General features: G+C 34.0%; 1 protein-coding gene and 1 long non-coding RNA gene across 5 annotated transcripts in view; one reads left to right on the top strand and one right to left on the bottom strand.

Moving 5' to 3' along the window:
• Window positions 1–23,329, bottom strand: part of ESRRG (estrogen related receptor gamma) — a 439,525-nt gene that overhangs the window by 364,848 nt on the left and 51,348 nt on the right. The gene's annotated exons all lie outside the window — the stretch shown is intronic.
• LOC112543287 (uncharacterized) overlaps window positions 1–23,329 on the top strand; it is a 102,924-nt gene that overhangs the window by 71,458 nt on the left and 8,137 nt on the right. For both annotated transcript variants that reach the window (XR_003086631.2, XR_003086627.2), the window contains exons 3-6: window positions 2,474–2,513; window positions 5,515–5,592; window positions 5,995–6,105; window positions 9,466–9,526. This is a non-coding gene — a long non-coding RNA (uncharacterized LOC112543287). The remainder of the gene's footprint in view (window positions 1–2,473; window positions 2,514–5,514; window positions 5,593–5,994; window positions 6,106–9,465; window positions 9,527–23,329) is intronic.

The raw sequence follows: 23,329 nt of genomic DNA, 5'->3' as shown, positions 1-23,329 counted from the left end.
GATTGCACTAACAGTCAACAGGACTTCTAAAGCCCAAATTCCAAGAAGCAAATTTCATGGTAAGAAGGGCAGTATCTCATGCATGACAAATTTGCATAACACACTTTCCAGAACTCCCCTTAAAAGTCTTACCACACAGTATGGGGTCATAATGGGTGTAGAAAGAAGGTGCTGTTAAAAAAAAATGCAAATTCTTTCAGTCCAGACCATAATCACAACTGTTATTCAAACTGTTATTGTCATTGGCATCGTCATCATCTCTTCTTCTTCCTCAGTTCACTTTGGTGCTTTTCTGCAGAGACCCTGATATTCCAATCACTCAGTCTCAGACTTTTGAAAGGTGAAGCTTTTTATGGGATTGCAGTAAAAGATACCTGAAAGGTCCCAAAAGCTGCTTAATCTCAAGCAGACTGATTATTATAACAAAGCAAACATTTTAGTTTCACCATTCTGCTACCAGCTAATAGGCTAAAAGATTCCAGGCTATACAATTTAAGGCCAGGTGAAAAACTGCAATAACATTTTATATTATATATTAGCTACCTTGTTTGCTTGCTCATTTCATTCCCACTAGTGATTTTTTCTAACCATACTCTTAATGAGACTGTTCCGAATAGTCAGTCTCCTGACATTGCCTCACACGTAATGCTTTTCAGCCGAGTCTCATGTCAAATAACTAAATGCTATAGCAATATGAAGCAGCCTAAGTAGTGTAGAATTTACATATTTCTTAAGAAGCAGATTTTTAACATATCTCTACATTCTGAATTTTAAAAGTGCTTCATTCAAAACATGGAATAATAATGCCAAACATAAAGGACATGGTCCAGCCAGAGACTACAATTTCTTTCCTTGAGAGAATTTTATCATTCTGAAAACCAGTTGGATTTAGAAATGCTTATCCTTGCTTCCTTTTATTCGCTACTGAATCATGGCCAAATTTTTACTTGCTAATTCTGCAATATATTAAGGACATTGTATGAAACAGACCAAAAGAAACTTCCAGAATAAAGACAGAGTTTAATGAACTGGTATTAGTTAGGCCTATAGACCTACTAAATCTATAGATATTCACTTTTGTAAAAGACAGCAAATGTTTTAACACTATAGGCATTTTCAAATATGAAGATTAAATATCTGAATCTGGGAAACTTCTCACTTCCCTAGATCTATGTATTCTGGATCCTCTTGGTGTTGAAAAAAAAAATCCTTTAAAGTTCTACCACACATGGCAATCCGCTTTGAAATTCCCTATCATAAAGTGTGTTGAATTTAATTGATTGTTCAAGGAAACAAACGTCATATTTGAGATCTGCAAAATTGAATCTCTCTCTCTCTCTCTCTCTCTCTCTCTATATATATATATAGAGAGAGAGAGAGAGAGAGCGAGAGAGAGAATCTATATAAATTGAAATAAATAAATAAATGACCCATGAATTATGATATATAACAAACTAGATTTTAAAAATAGCCAGTAGTATTGGAAAATTGTACATAATTATCTGTTTTTCTTTATGTTTGCCTAATTACTTTGCTGTACTTGCAAGCACTTCAGATGGCATCCAAAGCAAAAGCATATACACTGCCTGTGTGTGTGTATACACGCACACACACACACACACACACTCTCAAATGTGCATTTTTAGATGTAGCAAGTCAGGCTGTTGCATGAACCTCATCACCTTTTGATCATTCATGCATTTCACTGTTATAATACCATTGCTGATTAATAGCTATTTCTAAAAAATTTGATACATATGATTAACAGAATGTGCAAAAAAAAAAAAAAACTGTGCTCACAGAAGCAGTACAGTTCATGCTACACACTTTTTCCCAATAATTTTTCACTGTGTTCATGCTTAAATTGTTATTTTCAGCTTCACTGAGATTTTTAAGGTCCAGTTATATTTTTAAAATGTATTGCATTCACTCCAGGTACTCATATAATTACCTAGTCTACCTTGGCTCACACGTTGTAATATCTGGATGACTAATTTAACACTTTAAAAATTTTGGAGGGAAATAGTACCCAATTTCAAATACTCTGGTTTTTTCTCAATTGTCAGATTGTGTTTAGCTGAGGGAGTTTAACAGGCTATATATCTCCATTTCCCCAGGATGCACACATCGGGGGAGAGGGATGATGAGGGACAGGAACTTGATATGTATGTTAAATAAACATTTTTTTAACAGGCCCTGGCACTCTGTCCTTACCATTCCTGCCATCTCTGAAGCATGACCAAATTATTAGTGGGAACTGTATCTGTGCATCTTAACAATAATGGAGGTTCTTTTTTCCAATTGCCATGTAGTGAAGTCTGAGTTCGGTTTATGTACTGTAGTTTCAGTTTGATGAATTCATTATTTTCTATCTTCTTCTTTCACTACTTCAAATCAGAATGTTTGCCAAATGGCGGGTAGGTACGTTTCCCATATTAACCTACCCTTAATATTTGTTTCCTCTGATCTTTAGTTTCCACAGAAATGCCACAGGCCGTAATCATCAGTTTCAGGTATGTATCCATATATATATACACACACACACATACCATATATACATACCTGTTACGCTATTCCCTTTCAAGGTAAGCAATACTATGCAAGTGGAGTAAGTGGAGTAAGAAATAGTAAGTCAAAGAAATTAAATGGAAAAATTTAAATTAAATTGAAAGAATTAAATTGAAAGAATAAATCTTCTGTTGAAAGAAATTAATTGCATGACATAACAAAAAGAAATGTAACTAAATGTGGTTTACAGCAACAATATTCCCTATGCTTCTCTGTACCTTTCTATCTTTGCAAAGCATCCTTGGCTCTACCATGCCCATACATTGCTTTTTGTTCTATAATCCTCTCTTTCTTTTGGATTAACCCAGTAACTCCATGATGATTTTCTCAGTCATCCTCTTCCTTTTGACCCATTCACTCTTCCTTTACCTATTTGTCTTTACGTATTTGTCTTTACATATTTGTCCATTACATATTTTATCCTCATTCATTCTCTATTTGATCAACCCACCTCAGTATATTTCTTTCGCACTGGTCGTTCACTTTTCTGTTCAATCAGCACCTACTCTCTTGATTCTACCTTTGTTTGTTTGTTTTATGACAAAAAACTTCTGAAGTAATCCATTCCCATTGCATTCAACTTACTTTTTATATTTTTCCTGATAAAACCATGATTGGTTGCAAAGGTCAGTATCTATGAGACCACCATGGCATATGGAAGATTGCAGCTTGGAATTTAAGGGGAGTAAATGATAAAGAGCATCTGTTTTATGCATACTTCAATATGTATTTAATTGGTTATATTGAGAATTTGCAACTGACAGCCAAGTGAGCTTTATCCGAGTCGACAAACGCTTTTGGCAGGTTCTCCTTTAACCCTGTTTTAATACACTTTTCACTTTTTAAATTGTTTCTACTAAGCCACAAATTTTAGTTTCAATCCTACCTAGAAATAAAATTTATAATTAACTTCAAAGTTATCTCAATATATCTGACTATTTTGGCATCAAGTACAAAGATAATTAAGATACATTGGATCCCACAATGGTAACTTATATTTTTCACTGAATTATCAGGAAGCTCTGGAGGAAGAGAGGAGGGAGCAAAACAAGAAAAAGCAATTGCCTGGGTGAAGAAAGTGGAACTAAAATACTGCAGGATAGTTGGTCTCATGATTTTGAATAGCAAAAAAGAGAGATGCAAACTTCATTTATTAAAAAAACATTACATATATTTCAAATATATATAGAATTACAGCCTGATGCACATATATAGTAAATCTGTAGTTATGCTACCTTCAGCTGTGCAGAGACTGCAGGAAGCAGAGTCCAAAATGATTGAGAATTCTTCCGCTAAGGGCGAATCTCAAAGCTTATAGATGACTCTCTCTTGATTTTTCTACACTACTACTTAATGCCATTTGCTTATCATTCATTGTGAGCAGAAACTTTCTGTACTAACCATGAAAAACTCCTATTTGAAAAATTATTCAAAGCTAGGACATACATTCTTCCTAAGATTCACTGTTATCGTGACTACAAAGGTAAATTGGAACAATATTTTCTTTTTGTTTTAAGTTATTTAGGGATATGCTCATTTGGAGAAGATTATACAACAGGTCTGAATAGTTCCTCTCTTAGAAGACTAAGAGAGGTTACAGCAGTCCAGACATGCAGTGCAAAACTTAGTTTTGGAGAAGCACCTCTAATTGTGTACAATAATAAACATATTCTCCAATGAATCTACTGGTAACAGCAATTTTTAGCTCCTCCTCACAAACAATTCTGTACAGTCGGCACTATAGTGTATCCTGGTATGTGTAACGACTGAGTTGCTGGTTATTAGGATTTATCGATATTCTCAATAGTTGCTAGCTAGTGAGAATGTTATGACAAAATTCTCCTCTAAATCAAACATCATCATACATCATAATATATGAGAGTTCTGAATAATTTCTTCAACTGTAGATCTACTCAAGAGAAGGGCTCTTTTACTCATATGGCCTTATTCCTTCCTCACATGCTTACCTGCTTGTAAGGAATAGGGCTATATTCCCTCTCATTCATACAACTTCCAGTAGGTGATACCCCCTACCAGGTAGCTTACCTCCTGAGTACTGTATATCTGTTCATGTCTTAGGAGGAGGGCATTCTCTTTCAAGAAGCATTGGGGAGCTTCTGATGCAAGTGGCACCCATGTTAACAAGATACTTAACCATGCAATATGGCCCCAGGAAAAAACAAAACCCTCAGAAAATAAACCAAGTCAAGTCTGGATGATCACAGATATTAAATTGGCACATGCATACAGAGACTGCATCTGGATATACAAATAGTGTGTAAGAGAGAAAGAGCCTTATCGTATCTATTTAATAAAGTTTTGCTCACAGATCTTAAGTAAATTAAGTCTCATTCTTTGCTATGGATTTTCTTCCACTCACAACAGCCTTAATAATTCTCCTTTACAGTATGTCAAACTGAAGTCCTATTTTATAGAGCTTCATTGTGAAAAATTACTACTGCTGGAATATAAATTTGAATCATATATATGGTATTCTATTTTTGTATTTATTTTTCTCCACCATCTATATTAGATGTTTTGTCAGAAAAATTCAGATTAATGGATAACACTTGAGGATACTGAATTTTGCAAATGATTATGGACTGTAGCTTAGATTTGTTGGAAAGGCCAATAAAGCTGTTTTAGGAATTAAAGGGGGGGGGTGTAGAGCTTATTGTTATGACTCCTAGTAGTAATAGTAGTTATTGTTTTGTGCTACTAACAAACTGCTAGGCTTAACTATTCCTTTGTTTGTATTAGTGAGTCACTAATTTGTGCAGCTTGATCTACTGAGTGTAACATCACAAAGGTACTTTAGATGTATTTATTTTAATTAACCAAGCAGGATACCCAGCCTTTCTTCTTCTCCCTTTACTAGTTTTAGTAAATTTTGCAGGATAATTTGGTATCTAATAGTTGACTTGTATGTGCTTGTTCTTCATTCAGGTTTATGCAGATCAAACCTGGACAGAGATAGCTGCTAAACTACAAGTATTATATCTGATGAAACAGTTACCCCAACAGGTAAAATAGGAAGTTTTAATATATTTGCTTGCTATGTTAGCTGCCCAGAGTCACTATTAGCAAGTTGGGCAGCCATGTAACTTATTTAAAGGAATAAATAACCCTCCAAAGGGGATTGTGTTGTTGCTGTTGACATAATCCTAAACTTTTAAGTCCCATGAAACATACCTAGAATATTCCTTAAAACCTGAAGCCACTGATTGGACATTATAGAATATTCCAATTTTCTTGTATATAATCTATGTTTATTTTTGTAAAATGTTTTAAGTTGTGATAGTAATATATTCTTGGTTTAGTCTCTCTGAAGACCTTCTCTTATATACTCAGTAGATTCCAGATATTCAGAGGCTGTGAAATCATTGGGGCAAAACAATAAACATACCAAATGTTTTACTTGTACAGGTAGTCCTCATTTAGTGCCTGCAATTGGTTCTGGCAAAATGGTTGCTAAGCAAATCACATGACTGAGAGAGAGATGCTGCAAAGATTGCTGTTTGCTGCCCTCTCATTCAGGTAAAGCTCTGTCATACAGTGTCCTGTGCCTGACCTGTTTGCTTTCCTTTTTTTTTTTTTTTGCCCCCTCACAGGATGAAGAGATTGATTAAACAAGCTATATTTTCCTGAGTTGCTTTTCTTCATAGCCCAGTGCTTCCCTAAAACTAACTGCAAGTTAATAAGCTCAGCTCTGTGACCTTAATTAGTACCCTCTGGTTAGCTCTGCTGCCTGAAACTGATCAGACCTTAATCAGTTTCACACTGAAGGCTTTTGTTGCGGTAAATGCATGTATTAGTCAGAAAATGATTTTTTTAATACTATTACCATGCTATTTGCAAACAGTTGCTATCCAAGGCAGTTGCTAAACAAGGACTACCCATACATATTTCCATTCCACCATTTTAGGTAAGATATATTCTTTTTGTAAAATTTTAAAAGTTCTGAAAATCATTGGTCCTTTCTTCTTGATATTTATTCTGACCAACAGTTCTCCAGATTTAGGCAATAGCTTTTCCTCAGCCTAAACAGACATGCCAGAGATTGAACCTGAAAGCTTTTCAAGGCAAGACGTGTAATTTAGTGTTGCACTAGAGGTGTTCCTCCAAGTATTTTGTAATTTATCCCAGGATGGCTGCTTATGGGTATGGCCCTCCATTTCTTACCCATATGTCATGCTAAAATTAATCATCTGGATTTGAACTTTCATATCTTGAGGGGACAATGATTATTTCCAGGTTACATTTCATTCTTGCATTTCACATGCCAGTAACAATGCTTTATAATAGGGGTGCAAAATATGCATTCCAAGGGCTACATGTAATCCATTCATCCTTTGCAACCTAAAGCTCAATGGGCTCAATATTTTGGCCATTTTGGGGGTGGCTTAAAAGGCAAAATGAGTACCTCTAAAACTTTCCAACCCCCCAGAAATTTAGCCCTGGCCTTGCCTGCTTATGGAGTGCAGCCTATAACATGCTACACAAAGCCTGATGTGGCCCTTTAATTTTAAAAAGTTATGTACTTCCATCTTTGGAAGAGGTTAGAAATCTAAAATATATCTAAAAAAGTGACATCTCCATTTTTAAAGAGGGTTATTAAAAGCTTAAAGATACTGGATTAAAAAAAACAATAGTTTTACAAGTTTTCATTCATGCTTTCTTTATGCCTTTTAATGGTTTCCCAGTATAACTATAGTTTTATCAGCAACAATTGTTTGATTCTGAGATAATTATGTCTTTAAAAAGCTTACTAGCTTTTAGCGATTTCCTCAGAGACCAGGTTACCATAAATAAAGGTATGAACAAACAAAAGCAATCCAATCTGATTATCCATGTGTAACTATCAAAACAGAACTAAGCTTTATAACAAACATTAAACTTCTGCCAAATTCACCTCTACCACACCCATAATGTAGTGATGCAAAGAACTATGTCTCAATAGCTTGTTAATTTTGTCACAGCCCCATAGTCTTTGTATGTGAATGCCAAGTATGCTGAATACACCCGTTGTTGTTTTTAACGTCACTTACTCAGGATGTATCTGTAATGACCCAAGAGCTTCTGAGTTCTACCTTAGCTTCAATAAGTGAATAATACTTGAAGCCCAATTCCTTCATTAACAATGAGGTATGGAAATATTAGTTTTGACTAATATTTGAAATAACCTAATGCATCTTTCTAGATATTGCCCTTTATACCCAATTTTAAGTCTGGAATGTTACTGAATACACTTTATATGCTAGTGAACCATGTACAAAATGATTATTATGTTCTATTCCAATTCAGAGACTACTAGCATTAGTAATTGATATTTTTCCTTCCTTGGTTCTTAGTATAGTACTTTATGCTACACTCTAAGCTTCCCAAAAACACAAAGCAAAGCTTCTTATTGCAAGTTTTAATTGCCTTTAACAACTACCATAATTCTGTAAGGTTTAGTGCTCAGAATGATCAAGCAGGATTTTTCTCTATATATTTAAAAGATTATAATATAAAGCTGTCACAGTGACTAAATTTCCAAGATACCAATATTGTAATAAGAAGTATTTCATTAATATACATGCACATTATACAGCAAAGCAACTCAACACAAACTGGAAAAATCTGAGTCTAGAATTTTCTATTGGATACAGTATATTAAAAATAAAACTATACAAAAAATTAGTTACTCTACACTATCAGCATGAAAAGACTTTAAGAGACAATGAGAAATCTCTGAGGCATATGAAAATTGTACAGTGAAATCAAAAGCAACACATAAAAAGCTAATTGAGCATCTGAACCAGAGGAAGGCATTACAGAGGATATTAGAATGAACTGTGTCTTAGAGTCTAATTTTAAAAGAGTATTCCCTTAGGCTGTTAAATAGTTTAAAAACAGATAATTCATTCAGTGAAAACTGAATCCTTTCAAAAATACAGTTCAAGCACGGCTAGATGGACTTTTGGTAGCCACGGATTGCGTTTAACATTCCTGTTGAGGGTCAAGAGTCATAGGGACATGAGTCAATAATGCAAAGCTGGTACAGCAATGTCACGTGCATAAAGATGGGATTTTGGCAAGGGAGGGCTCCTTTTTTTGAGAGGGTAATAATCCTAATCCTATTTTCTCTTAATAATAGCTCCACTCTGGATCAAGAGACTGGGAAGAAAGATGGAGAGGGGCTTAGAAAAGAGCAGTTGTCAATATTCTGAGTCAATGTCCAACTGCTTCTCCTTTAAGATTGCACTAAAGGTCCCCCCTCCCCCTGCTTTGCAGCTCCTAGCTAGAATTTGATCTTTCTTTGGCCAGCTTCTTCTCCCCACTCCACATTTGGTCCCATTAAGTCCAGTTTTCAGAGAGTTATCTTGCTGATATACAGAGCCCTGAGTCCCTTTACATAATTTATTTCCAAGATTCTGTTGTACTGAAATATTTAAAAGAGTTAACTCTGGGTGACTGTAGGTTCTTTACTAGTTGTGTGGAAACACTAGCAAAACTAATAGAAAATCTGAATTATAAAATTTATGCAATGACTTGTACAAACAAAATCAAAATATTAGATTTTACTCTTCTGTAAGATTTTTAATTTATTTAATTTAATTTAATTAAAAACTAATTTTAATAGCTTAAATAGTTTAAATCCAGAGGACATACTGCAAAACTGTATCCACACGCAGTCAAAATCCATGAATAACAATCAACAGATATGTGGGATATCTTCCCAGCAGTTAATAAAAGCTGCATTTAGATTATTAAAAATCACCAGTTTAATTAAAGTAATATACTGTCTGAACAACAAAAGGATTAATGAAAACAGACTCCAGTACCATAGGACAGAATCTTTTATATCCCTGTGGAACTGTTCAATTGTAACTTCTCCGAATGTTTTTCCCATAGCAACACTGACCCCAAAAAAGAGAAAAGATTGATTTCAGTCATGATCAAAACATCAAAAAAGGTAAGTTAAGAAACTCACAGAATCTTTTATTTCACAGGGAAATGAGCTTTTTCATATAAGAGTGTTTTTTACTTTGAAATGGAAATATGAACATCTAAAATTGAAATATACTAGGGCAGAACTCATACTAGGAAAGCTAAATATGTAGCTCAACCATTTATTTATTTTAGCACAAAGTTTTGGATATAAATATCCATTATCATTTTTATTCAGAACCACTAATACTGGAAACTATTACATACATACATATATACATATAGTACTGCTCTCTGCAGAACTCTTCTAATGCCCAGTAGAGGGGAAAAAAACCCTTCAAGATGATAACCATTTCTTTATGGAGGAAAATGATTTTACAGAAAAGTATTTATGCATCTTTATTTCCTTCATTCTTCCTGAATTAATGTAAATATATGCATATCATGCATACATTGGGTTACATTTTTATTGACAAAACATATGTATAGAGTTATTGCAGGTGTCCTTCTAGTCCAAAATCTCATTCATATCCTGCACATCTGAATGCTGAAAAATGTAGCAACAAAAACATGGAGAGCAAATGAACCCTGCCTCATGTAAAATGTAAGAACAGCGTTATCTTTCTTTGTCCCGCAATGTTGTGAAGCATTCTGCTCTGGAGGAAGGGCTGTGGATACAGTTTCACAGTATTTCCTCTAGAACTGCAGGTGGGACAGGTTCCAACTGGCAGGATCTCCACCCTGTTCCATCTCTCTGCTTCGAGGATTTCCCCTTGATTTCAAAAGCGAAAATGGCATTTTCCCACTCTTTCCTATTGCTCAAGGGAAGGTTTTGCCACCGCCCTCCACTAGCAGCTCATTGGGGTGTTTTTTGGGGGGGGGGGTCCTCCCTTTGCTGCAGATGCAGAAATGGAAAGACAAAGGCATGGCTGGGGCACCCAATACTATTTTTATGGCTTCCCCATTGGCCAGTTGGAGGGAGTGCTACCTACCTCAAAGAGTGTAAAGTGAAGACATTCACAAAGTCCTGCATGAAAATGCTATTCATGGTTTGTGAGGGTAAAACAAAAAGCTATACGGAGCGGACCTCAAGAATCCGATAAAAACAGGAACGCTTCCAGTGAGGCTGGTGAACTGACACCGCACCCTTTACGGGAGACACTGCAGCCAAAAGGCAGCTAGATGTGAATCCAGGCAGCTGATAATTCTCTCTGGATAAAAGAGAGATCTTAAGATTACCCTCATACATTCCAGACAGTTGGGGTTTTTTGTGAGTCACCAGTAGAAACTGACATTTTTGCAGCCACCTGCGATCGGCTGGGAGTGACGGGTTTCATCATACTCTGAGCCATTAATGTAGCCTTTTGAGGACTTAAAGTTCATTCAGACCTCATCTTTTTAATCACCTCAGAGTTTAATTTTTTTCTTACTGCTTCTTTAAGATTGAAAAACTTTCAGAATCACAAGTTTGGCATTTGCTGGGTGAGCTTCTCTTCAATCCATTCACAAAGAAAGAAAATTACATGTTTCCAGCTTTGTAAGATCTTTATTTTTTTGCAACATATAACAAAAAGGGGACTATAGTGTTGTTTTTTGGAAAGTTTTTGAATGCTAAGGATTTGGATGAAATTAATTTAAAGAAAGACTTTGAAGTTAATCTTTCTTTAAATTAATTTCATCCAAATTAAATTAATTTCATTTCATTAAATTAATGAAAGTAAAATTAATTTGTGTGGGAAAAATAATTCATGTTTATATTTCACCCTGATATCAAACGTTGAAGATGCATCACTAGAGAGCACCAAATGGTTACTTTAAAGGAAACATTTTATAAGCTGGCTCAGGAAATGCTTGGACTATTTAACTCTATATTGGAACCAAAAGTTGCTATTGAAAAGAACCAAGTTCCTCAGAAAATAATTGAAATGGATTTTACGGTGGATTTAAAAATTATTACCTATAAGAAAGAGATGGAAATACTGGTTTACAATTGGAATTGATGATCATTTGAACATTAAAAAAGATATACAGATAATGTATCAAAAGAGGGATAGGGATTACCTGTTTAAATTGGAATATAAGAGACTTACAGGGGTGGCTAAATTGAAATTACATATAGATTTTGATAATGATGACAAGGATTTCAAGAGAAGGGACAAGAATAATAGAAGAAAGCAGACGTTAGCACTTTATATATGGGATTCAACAACTGATGGGAGGAAGAAGAAAAAATACAAAACTGCTTTATTTGATTATGGTTAAATAATGGGTTGTTATTTTTGGTGATGTTTAATGGTTACTGTGACTGAATAAGTCTTTTTTGGAAACGTCCAATTGGATGTAATGGATTAGCTTGTAATATCCATGTTACTATTTTTGGTATACAATAAGGGATTATAATTTTTGGTAATGTTTCACAGTTTTTATTTTTCTGTAATGTTTAATTGTTAATTGGGATTAATAATGGGTTGCTATCTCTGGTGATGATTAATGGTTAATTTTTTTATTTTTCTGTAATGTTTAATTGTCAACTGGGATTAGATTTGATTATTAAGAGAGGAATTAGGGTGATTATGTTTAAATGGAAAAGGGGACTAAATGCTTATGTTGTTAGCTATATCTGTTAATCTTTACACTTTTGTTGATTAATAAGGAGAACTGAAGATTTAGAGATGGGTCTATGGAAAATGGGGTGAAGTATGGAATGAAGATGTATTTGGTAGTATTTTAAGAGACAGTGATAAATTGTTAATGTTGTATATACTTGCTGGGGATGAAGGGGAAAGTTTCTTCTTTTCATTTTGGGGGGGATTTTTTTTTTCTTTTCTCTGTACTTTTTAATATTTTTAAATGTAATTTTGTATCAGGTTTTTGTATTAGTTTTATCTGTTCTATATAACCTTTAATAGAATTATTGGAGGAAAAAAGAATCTGATAAAAATACAACATAAAGAAATTCTTTTTTAAAAAGGGAATTCTCCTATATCCCTTTCAGAGTAGGGCAGGGAATTCTATGTGAAATTCAGATTTAAAAAATCATAGATGAATAGCCTCACATTTTCATACTATCATTTGCCAATCACCATGTTTTCTTAGAAGCTGGAAATTCTCCATGAGATTAACAGTGGCATGTAGCTTCACTTCAAAGATAATCTGCTCATTATTATTAATTTCCCCATAATACATAGCTTTAGCACAAACCCTCCCAATTAAAAGTGGTAAGAGAAAAAACTATATGAGCTGAGTGTTATCTTTAACACATGCTTAAAAGCTTTTCTTTGGGTTCTACTGTAGATTTCCAGAGGAAGAGAAAGTGTTAATCATCTCTCTCTCTCACACACACACACACATAGTATTGTTTTCTATACATACCACTTAGCCATGAAAAATATTTATTTCTCCACTATTTCTTGAGAAAGATTATTGAAATGTAATTGCATATATTTCCATGCAGTATGCATAAAGTTCTTTACACACTTTTTGCATAAGACCAAAATTGGTTACAGACTGTCATTTGATATATATATTGCTTAGGCTTCTGTTGTATGGATTTTGAAGAGAAAAACAAATATTGACTAGAACAAAAGAAGGACTGTATCTTCCTTTGTTAATTCGTAAGGAATATAAAGCTTCTCTCCAAATAAAAAACAGTGCAACTTTATTCCTTATGTAACTTCCCTCCAATATTCTTCTCAGGTTGATATTAAACTATATATTGCCTAATGCTAATCATTCACTCACTTCCAGCAGTAAGTTCCCATTTCAGATTTAATAATGAAAGGTTGCAAAAATAAATAAATATATATCTCCACAGATTTCAGATCACAGTGATAACAAAAACCTCTTCATTTCCTTAAAAAAACTTTCTAATGCTATGCATATCCCAGAAACTATCAGCGGTCTTCCACAAATCCCTGACATAATGACAAGAGTAGTGATAGAAAATAAAAGTGTCAGTATTCCTTAGAATACTCTGCTGAGAATATTTTGTTATCTTGTTTTGGATCTCTTAAAATATGCACTAGTGGAAAACTTTTATTTATTTTCTTTAAAAATAAAATAAATGCCTCAGAAGTAAAAAGCCACTAGTTTACCAAATATCTGATAATGAATATGTTGCTTTTCCTTAAGATAAATAAGGAGCTGGGCAATGCAATAGTGTATGTGTTTCCTCAGATATATGTTCCACTTAGTTCAGCTGGACTTACTGTGTAGAAGACTGCATCCTAAAGGCAGAATCAAGTGTTGTTATGAATTAAGCTCCAGTATATCCTCAGTAATCTAGTTCTCACATTATTGTTTCTGATTGACAAAATCATTCCAGTATCTCAGGCAGATGTCTTTTGAGAACCTTCCACCAATCAAGCCATGAACTTCTCTACATTCTTTGGTAGTTCAAAGTAGGTGGAAATTGCTGCAAACAATTTGGAAATAATCAGGCCTTGACTTGTATGCTTTTTGGAAGATAAAGGACATAATTTATATATTCTTACATCTTTCATACCTGACATAAAATCTCTGTATTTTACATATTCCAGTATCACAATTGGAGCACAATGTATCTCTTTAAAAAATCCATTAACCATTGGGTTAATGCTTCACTGTAGGGTTCTGAATGTTCAGCCAACTAAGTTGGCCTCAGGGTTTTGAATATTCAATTTACCAGGTATAATCATAAGATACTATTTCATATAGTCAAAAATCCTTAGAAAAATTAAGCTACCATACATCAAGAAGAAGCATGAAAGTTAATCCCAAATATCTTAACTTAGTGAAAATATATATTTATTAATCAGATTTATTAGATTTATTCAGAGTTCAATCATACCTTGCACTTGGGTTCTAACTTTTGAGATGATGTATTTGCTATGTATCACAATACAGCTATTTACCAAATAGTAAATAAAGTACTGGGTGTCATTCAATATTTTCTCATTCACCTGAAATAAAACAGAATGTACATAAGGTATTGGAGACTTGGGCATACAAGTAGAATTAATTTCATCCCATAACTTTGAACCTTGTTATATTTGGTTATTCAGAACTACATCTGGAATTGGAAAGACTAAAATGAACAAAAGAGGCATGTTCTTCTAACAATTTGTAGCAAGAACAAAATAAGTAAGGTATGCAAGATACTGGATTGGCATCTACTTTTCATTAGGTTTTAAAAACTCCAAAAATTTTTGAAAAAACACTGAAAAAAACCATTCTGCCTATGCTAATAATATCATTGACACATGCCATGTCAACTGTATCTATAAGATGGTGAATGAACTTCAAAACATAGGATGGGGATGGGCAAAGCAGACTGCATGTATGCCTCAGATCCAAATTTGAGGTCCCTCAGGCATTCTTGGAACTTGGCAGCAATGATTTTGAACAAAATAAAGGTGAAAGCTGCATCTGCATTTCATTTCTATAAACTCTTAAAGTGTTATTTGTGTAAATGTAAGCACACAACAGAATCCAAATTCCATTTTTATCATGGATAAAAATTATAATGTATTATAAGGAGAATAACATTCTATTTCTCATGAATGTTGAGAGTAAATTTTGAACATCATTCTGGGTCCTTGGAGTTAAAAAGTTGAGATAAAAAGCAATTAATAAAGGGACTTTAAAGAAAACAAAATAATTAGCATTGATAGTGGATATCTGTGTATGGAACAGCAATATTTAGATGTTTAAAACTATCAGTGCTAAGCCATAGCCATTAAAATTTGAAAAGAGGAAGGAATCTCAAGTAGTTTTTGATTCAGGCATGGAGTTAAGTTTTAGGTTTTACAGATTTACTGTTATCTAATAATAGGAATAATAACTATGGAGAATGCAGTATGGAAACAATGCTGAAACAGAGATACAAGTGTGGCCTAAAAATTGTTAGAACTAAAATGAACTGGATTTACAAGGGTATAGATGATGAGTTCAATAAGATAGTGAATGAACAGAAAAGATGAGGTATCTCCATAGGTTCTATCTTCTTTGAAGGAAGAGATATTGCATTCTAACACCTAAAACCTCCACCTCTTGCCCATATTGAAATGCCCTTTTCCTTCCACAATAAGGTATTGCTTAAACATTTCCATAAAGTTTCCTATATAATTGGAAGTAAAAACTGCTTCTGCTTAGGCAATATGTAAAGTATGATGAAGACATATGAAATGATGGTTGCAACTGTAATGAATTTTTACGGTAAGGCAAGGTTGTATCATTGGTTTAGCTACAAGGTTATTTGTTTTGTTAATAGTGGAAATAAAACTGCTGTGAGAGTTAATTCCCCACCCTAAATAGACAACGTTTTAGGTTGTATATGTGCATGTCTTTCCTCTCCAGTAAGCTGCTTAAAGGAAAGTGAATATGCTCGGAATGTTTGAACTCATTTTGTGGATTAGAAACTTTTTAAAACTTCAGCTTTCATTTACACAAAGGAAACCCCATTAAACCCTTAGGTTTGAAAAGGCTAGCAGTTGTTGATTTATCCACCCAGAGAATATAAAAAATATCATGGTAAACCCTTTCAATCATAGGGTTGCTAATAAAAACTTAAGCCTGCGCCCAATGCTGTACAGTTTCAACAGATGGCTGAATGCAAAAATTTGATGGGGTGATTCAATTCAAAGGTAATTCAGTTGAATCACTCCATCAAAGCAGATCCATTAAACAGGGCAGCGCAAAGCTTTTAGTTCCCTGATCTGAACAGCCGCTTTGCTTCAGCTGCTTTTCTGGCAGTTCTGTGATCTTCTGCACATGTGTTGTACATACGCAAAAGCCACTGGTCTCAATAGAAAGTGATCAGATGCAGTGGACTGGTTCTGCCTCAGAGCTAAACCAAAAACAAAACAACATCAAAAGACTTCTGAGATTTCCCCACAAAACATGGAATAGACCAGCGTGGCCTTTCCCACAGTACATCACGGTTTCATCCACTGTGGCCCTTGCCTTTGCCCTCTCTCCACAAAAAGTCAAACATGGCTAAAAGTCACCAACATGTCCCTCAAACCAGCTCCAAAGAAAATGGATATAATGATTTTGTAACCCTGCAGGCATACAAAGAAAAGGTGCCCAAACATTCCCCTCCCCCCAAAGGAGGCAGTTGTAGAATTGAAGTTTTGCCTATGTCACCAGGAAGTAGGTAACAGCAGGAAGCAAAGCTGCAGCAAGAAGAAAATTAATATGTTTTAACTACTGACTTATTGATCTTAAGGCCATTTGATCCCTTGTAATACCAGCAGAATTGTAAGAGAATCTTATAAACATCTTATGATATACAAAATACGAAAAAAAAATTCAAAATTGTACCATCTAAAACCATTACTAAAACAAGCAGCTACCATTTTCAAATCATAGTTTTAAAAAACCCAAGCCAATTTCAATTAATCAGTACTTATATAAAATAAGTCCAGCTCTGCTTAGCTTTCTGAGACAGCCAAGTTTGGCGGACATACTATTCTCACTTCTTTCCCAACTGTCAATGTAGTGAGTAGTGATCGCGACCATGCTGAAAAAGAGCAGCCTCTCCACCTTTTTCTGCTGAGCTGTGTTCAGAATAAGCATGGTTTCAGTTCTTTTGCAGAGCCTCCAGAATGTGTGCATGGTGTTAAAGGAAACAAATTCTAATTCTGCCACCCTCTCAGTGAAGTTGTAAAGATGAAAATTCAGACCAAATGGCATTATGACATCATATGAGCCCTGGAGCCCTGATTGGATGAGTTCATTCTGTGAGGCTAATTTTTAAAATGTTATCAAAATAACAGCCTAAACTAATAGAAACAAGCAGAAAGTTTTAGCGAAGTTCTATAGCTGGCAAGGGTTGCTTTTCATGCTAATGAATATCTGACTGAATAGTAAAAAAGACTGTCTGACTTCTTGAGAAGAATGCTAGAAGAGAAATCCTTCTTCCTCTCATAATATTGACAGTCAAAATCACACAAGGAACTTAATTTACACTAAGTTAAAGATGGATAAAATAGATGCACTTCTGTTACTGAATCCATAACAGGTTTGTGAAATATGTTGCTTCAAAATGTGGTTACTCTTGCTAGCATATAAAATGGTTAGACAAATTTATAGAGAACTGTTCTATCAATAACTTTTAGCCATCGTAAACTAAATGGAATCTCCATGTTTACCAATAGCTTCCTGATTGCCTTACAAAGCAATTTTCCATTTATGCTGCCTTTCCAATAGCATCTTGTCCATAATTCTCAGTGAGTGAGCACAATTGTTTCTCACAATACATTTTTTTTCTAGAAACCAGACTGAATTTAATTCAACTTTAGAGAGAGTAAAAAAAAAAAAAAACTTTCCTTTTTGACAGCTAAAACAGAATAGGAATTAATTATACTTTAATCTACCCTAGTGATCGAAGAAACTGTTGAAGAAAATTCTATGCTTCAAAGCAAGGCTAAATACATTTAAAATACAAAACAGAAGAAAGTTATCATTTTCAGAGAATCAGTGAAAGATATATTTATCACCTTAGAAAGCAGATATATAATTCTAAATAAAATAAAATAATCCTTATCATACAGTAACCTATCCTTCCTTCTCTTATAAAAGCCCTAGCTTTTATAACTTAGATTTATTTTTGTTTGACCACTATTGACACATCAAGAAAAATACTTTCTGAACAATTCTCATGATCCCTAGAGAAGTTGAACTGGTCATTTTCAATGGCAGGTTGAAAACAGGGCCAAATCTATGCACTGCCAACAATTGGCCTTCATTTAGAAATAGCATGGCAGAGGTTCACAAGATTAAAAAATGAATTTATTACACTAACAAGTTGAGGGATAAATATTGGGAAACAAAACAGTGATAAGTTGCATTCAGTTGCAACGGTCCAAATCAGTACTGAGGACTGTTGGGAATTACACTCCAACAACACGTGGAAGGCCACATTTTCCCTGTACCTGGTTTAGAATGTTAACAGAATTTTTTTTTTAATCAATTGATTAAAAAAAATACATAATAAGGTAGACATTCCCATTAGTTACAATAATCTGCAAGTACTCAGTATAGTAATAAACTATAGTAAAACCACAAAGGTCTAACCCTAATGCTTACATTTCCACAATTTGTAAAAAGATCCTTTTAAAAAAGTGTGCATAAAGGTATCTTTAGGCAGACTACAGTGCCTTTGTCTAAAACCAACTCTTCCACCTTTCATGAGATCATACTAGACAGAGAAAAGTTAACAGATGTCCAATTGTTGGATGCAATTAAACCTGAATTAAGGCACTTTTATAAATATGACAGCTATCTTTATAGCCCTCAATTGAACTATATCATTTCAAAATCTGCTTGCAAAAAAAACCCTAAAACAATCTTTATCCTGATACTGCATTTTTCAGAAAATGCAGTAAAATACATTGTTATTCAATACAGTAAAACCAAAAAACCAATAAATGGTTCTAGTTATTGAGGAATTGGACAAAAATAGCCTATTGTCATTTTTTTCAGGACGGCAAATCAATAGATGATGAAAGGTTTTATTTGTTGTTACTACTGGAGTGTTGACTCTAGCAATAAGTGGGATGTGGACTGGAATTCAGGGAACAAGCAGTTGAGTGATATGACGGTGGAATTTAATGTTTTCAAAACTTAGGAACACTTGAGTATGTTTACACTGCAAACATAAATGACATTACCTATAAAAGGCATTTGCTTTCCTCAAATAGTTTTTGATGGCTCTGTGTGGGGGTCTTGGAAGCTTCAACAATTATTAAGAATTCTCAATAAAAATGGTATCCCTCAGCATTTTGGGGAAAACCCATCACAGTAAAAATAGTACAAAATTAATGCAAGTTCATTGTGTATATCTATGGATATATACTTACCACACTTAATCACATACAGTCATGTTCAGTATAAAATAAAGTAGGGAATACGGGTTAAGACACATTTGTAACAGCATAGTAACATAACTGTAGCTATCACACAGTAGTGGGAAAAGTTGCCAAGAAATTAATTTGTCTTAATGGTAATCTGCCTATAAAAAGATAGAACTCAGGATTTTTAGAAGTCACAATCATTTTAGCATCACTGAGAAATAAGTGTGAGGCCACTTATTTGAAGCTGTTCCATACTGGAAACTGAAACTGCAGTGCAAACAAACATATTGAGTAGCAACTTCATATATATATATATATATATATATATATATATATATATATATATATATATAAAAAGAGAGAGAGAGAGAGCGTGCACAAGTAAGATAGTTAATGCTTGCAGAACATACTTAACAAACACGCACCTTGGTATTCTAAATTAGGGCTCAATTGAAAAAGAAGGATACTTTTTTTCACATTAATGGCAAACAACAGCCATCCCCACCCTCTAGCCCCCATATAGCTTTATGCCCATTCACAAGATTTCCTTTGCCATCCATGACAGAACAATGCTGATATGTGGCCATTCCTAATGTCCTAGGCTTCACTACATGAACATTTTATGAAATGATTCCATTTGCCCTTAGTGATAACAACACATAATGAAATCTGACTTACTACACAGTCATAAACTTCTAGGAAGAGCTAGCTATTAAGAAGGCAAGAAAACATATTGTATAATATTTAGGAAAACAGTAATAGCCTAAGATCTTTCTGAAAGAAATATAATTAATGAATGGTGGGGTGAGTAGGGCAGAGAGTTGAAACTCGATATACCACCTAGAGAATCAAGACAGACAAAACTCTGTACTTATAGTAGTATGGGATGAAACAAGCAGAATACAGCGTTATGATACTTCTCCACCCTATTAATAGAATTCTTTTATACTCCTACTCAAAATCTGCATAGTAATATAGAGGTATGTTCTAAAATAATGTTAGAGAAATAACGTGCTTACAGTTCTGTCCTGTTTTGCGAATTTCTCCAATTTAACTAACCTGAAGATATTCTTAGCTCTTAACATGGAGCTAAGGATGCTGCATAATGCTAAGGAAATGTTAGACAACCAAAAACAATTGCTCAGAATCTGAGCATCATCTGCTCTTTAACATTCACAAAAATGTTACAGTATTATAAACTTTTATTCACTTTATAAATTACAAGTGTATGTATTCTCTCAAATGATAAAGTGAACATTTAGGTATTGTTGACCACGTGTATTTTAATCTAAGAACTTCACTTTAGTTAGGTCAGTACAAGACTGATTTGTACAGACACCCTTCATTAACCAAAGTTCTCTTTGTGTGTATGTATGTATGTATGTGTGTGTATATATGTATGTATGTATGTATGTATGTATGTATACAGTATATATATATATATATATATATATATATATATATATATATATATATATATATACATATACATATATATATATATGAAGTTGCTTCTTGATATATTTGGTCAAAAAAGGCCTCAGAACCTCATTCAGTTCTAGAACATCTAGAAGTATAGCAGAGTCTCTTACTTTTAACTAACAAAGGCAAGTAATTACAAATGAATCTAATTTTGCTTCAGTAAAAAAGAAGGCAGATGAGGATATAAGATGATGCGGGATGAAGTGAGTAAAAGGAGATGCAAGAAAGTATTTTTAAAAAGCCACCAGGTACTGCGGTAAGAACCTGCTGATTAGCATCTTAAATCATGGTAAATTACACACTGCACGCTGGTGACTCGGTCATGGGAAATTATGGTGCTACGTGATATCTCATTTGTTGAACTGAAAACAAATGTAAATAAATTGCTGTAAGAATCTCATTTATATTTAGGAATTCATCCTGGTGTCTGACATGACTGATTTTTTGCTTAATGACAACTTTAAGAGTTGCCATGAAAATAAGGAAAATTTTATTTTCTGCATTCAGCCCAAATATTTCAGGAAACCTCCAGTATCAAGAATTGAAAATACAAAACAAAACAGGGAAGTCCCTCAGATATAAGAGCAAATAATGAATGTATATGTTTGTGTGCATGCACATGTGCCTCCTTGCACATAGTTATTTATGTATTTATTTGAGTAATTCATTCATTCATATACCACCTTTCTCTTCTGATCAGTGTTCAAGGCAGATAACAACATTCTAGAGCTAGAGACAGGATAAGAGCATCTCTACTAACCAGGATTTGTATACGAAAAAGAAACATAAACAGAGAAATTGGCATAGAATGAGTAATCTGATTTCATCTGTATTCTTCTTTTTCACGCTTGTTTAGCTCCCCCACACCCATCTTACCCCCCTTTTTAGATCCTTTTAGATTCTTCTTTTTATATATACTTTGTTTTATATCCTTTAGCTTTTCAAACCTTTTTTTGAATAAACTCCAATGTATCTTTTATGCTTTTTAATTGATTGCACCCTACCCTCCTTATGCTGGTCTATGACTGTAATAAAGATTTGATTTGATTTGGTCAAGTTTGTTTAACTTATCCTTCTTATTGTGGTTAGGAGCCACTGAATCTATAAAATAAAATAAAATAAAATCCCAAAGCCAAAACTCTACCATAGAAGCAGGGAATAGGCTCATGGGTACCCAACATTCAGCTTAAACTCTGCCCCCAACATCTTTCAGTGTTGATGCCAAAGAGAAAGAGAGCCAGATTAAAGTTAAATCTAGTAGTAGGATTAGGTGCTTATTTGAAAAGTTGGTATGAATGGCAGCCACTCTTGTAATTTTCATCCTTGCCAAGAGGCAAATTGCATCCATCCATACTCTTATTTGCAATTATTAAAACATTAGATTACAGTCCATCTTTTTTGTCTAGATACTCTAGCCATAAATGCTGGTAAAAAAAACAACAACCCAGCAACCTGTCATTCCTTCAAATAGAATACATAAAAAATTATATGTACATGTGTATATGTCACTCTTTCTACTGTCCTAGTAACAATGCTGCATATCAACCAATCATGCTTTCAAAAGAAAGTCAGTGTCTTAGAAAGAGGCTAAAGTAAAGGCAGCTACTAACCTCCATTTCAACTCTGTTGGTAGTGTTGCTGTATCTGGGCTGAAAACATGCAGGTAACTAGAAGATTGTAGCAAAGTGTTTCTTGTACCTCTTTGCTGCCACCTAGTGGGTACCCTCATCTCTGCAGCCAGATATAGCAGTCCTTTCAGTCCATATTTGTAAGTCTTAAAGAGACTTCTCAAAATAGTCTTAAGAAAACAAGAAAAGTTTTCTATATGGAGATATGCCTGTGTTCTTTATCCTTACATACAGTGCTATGTTTATATAAGTCTGACTAGGTCAGAAGGTTGAGTATTTTATTTTATTTTATTTTAATTTATGTTATTTATTTATTTATTTATTTGCTTCTTGGATGCAGGGAGAAATAAGCAGGCCATGAAATAATTATTTTGTTATGTTAACATGATTTACTGTAACAGTAGACTGGACTTCTTGCACAGTTAATATTTATCAGTACAAAAGTAGACATTCTGCTTTGAGGTAAATAGCCAGCATCCCATCTCTAAAAGCAATTTAAAATCAATACAGTTAAATTAACCATTAACAACAGAGTATTTTATAAGTAAAATTTTATAAGTAAAATTAAAACATTCCTGATACTAGAAAACAGAAAAAAAATATTTTTTCCTATTGCTTTGGAGAAAATAATTTCTAATAATTACTAAATTGTAGGAATGTATAATTCTTACAATATAACGAACAGTTTGAAATTCTTACATTTGAATTTTTCCATTTTGTCAAAGAAAGTTAAATGGAGAGCCATATGATATGCGCACCCAACAAGAAATATTAACTGCCATCTTGTTACTGTCAGGATTTTTGCAGCCCAGATCTGGCAGCTCTGCAAAATACAGACCACTAGTCTTATCGTGCCTTGTAACAGGCACTTGATATCCCCTG

This window comes from Python bivittatus, unplaced genomic scaffold (assembly GCF_059951505.1).
Source record: "Python bivittatus isolate LINGU-HERP-01145 unplaced genomic scaffold, Pbiv_v1 ctg000020_np1212, whole genome shotgun sequence".
In the NCBI taxonomy this organism is placed as follows: domain Eukaryota; kingdom Metazoa; phylum Chordata; class Lepidosauria; order Squamata; family Pythonidae; genus Python; species Python bivittatus.
This window is presented reverse-complemented; position numbering and strand designations above follow the sequence as displayed.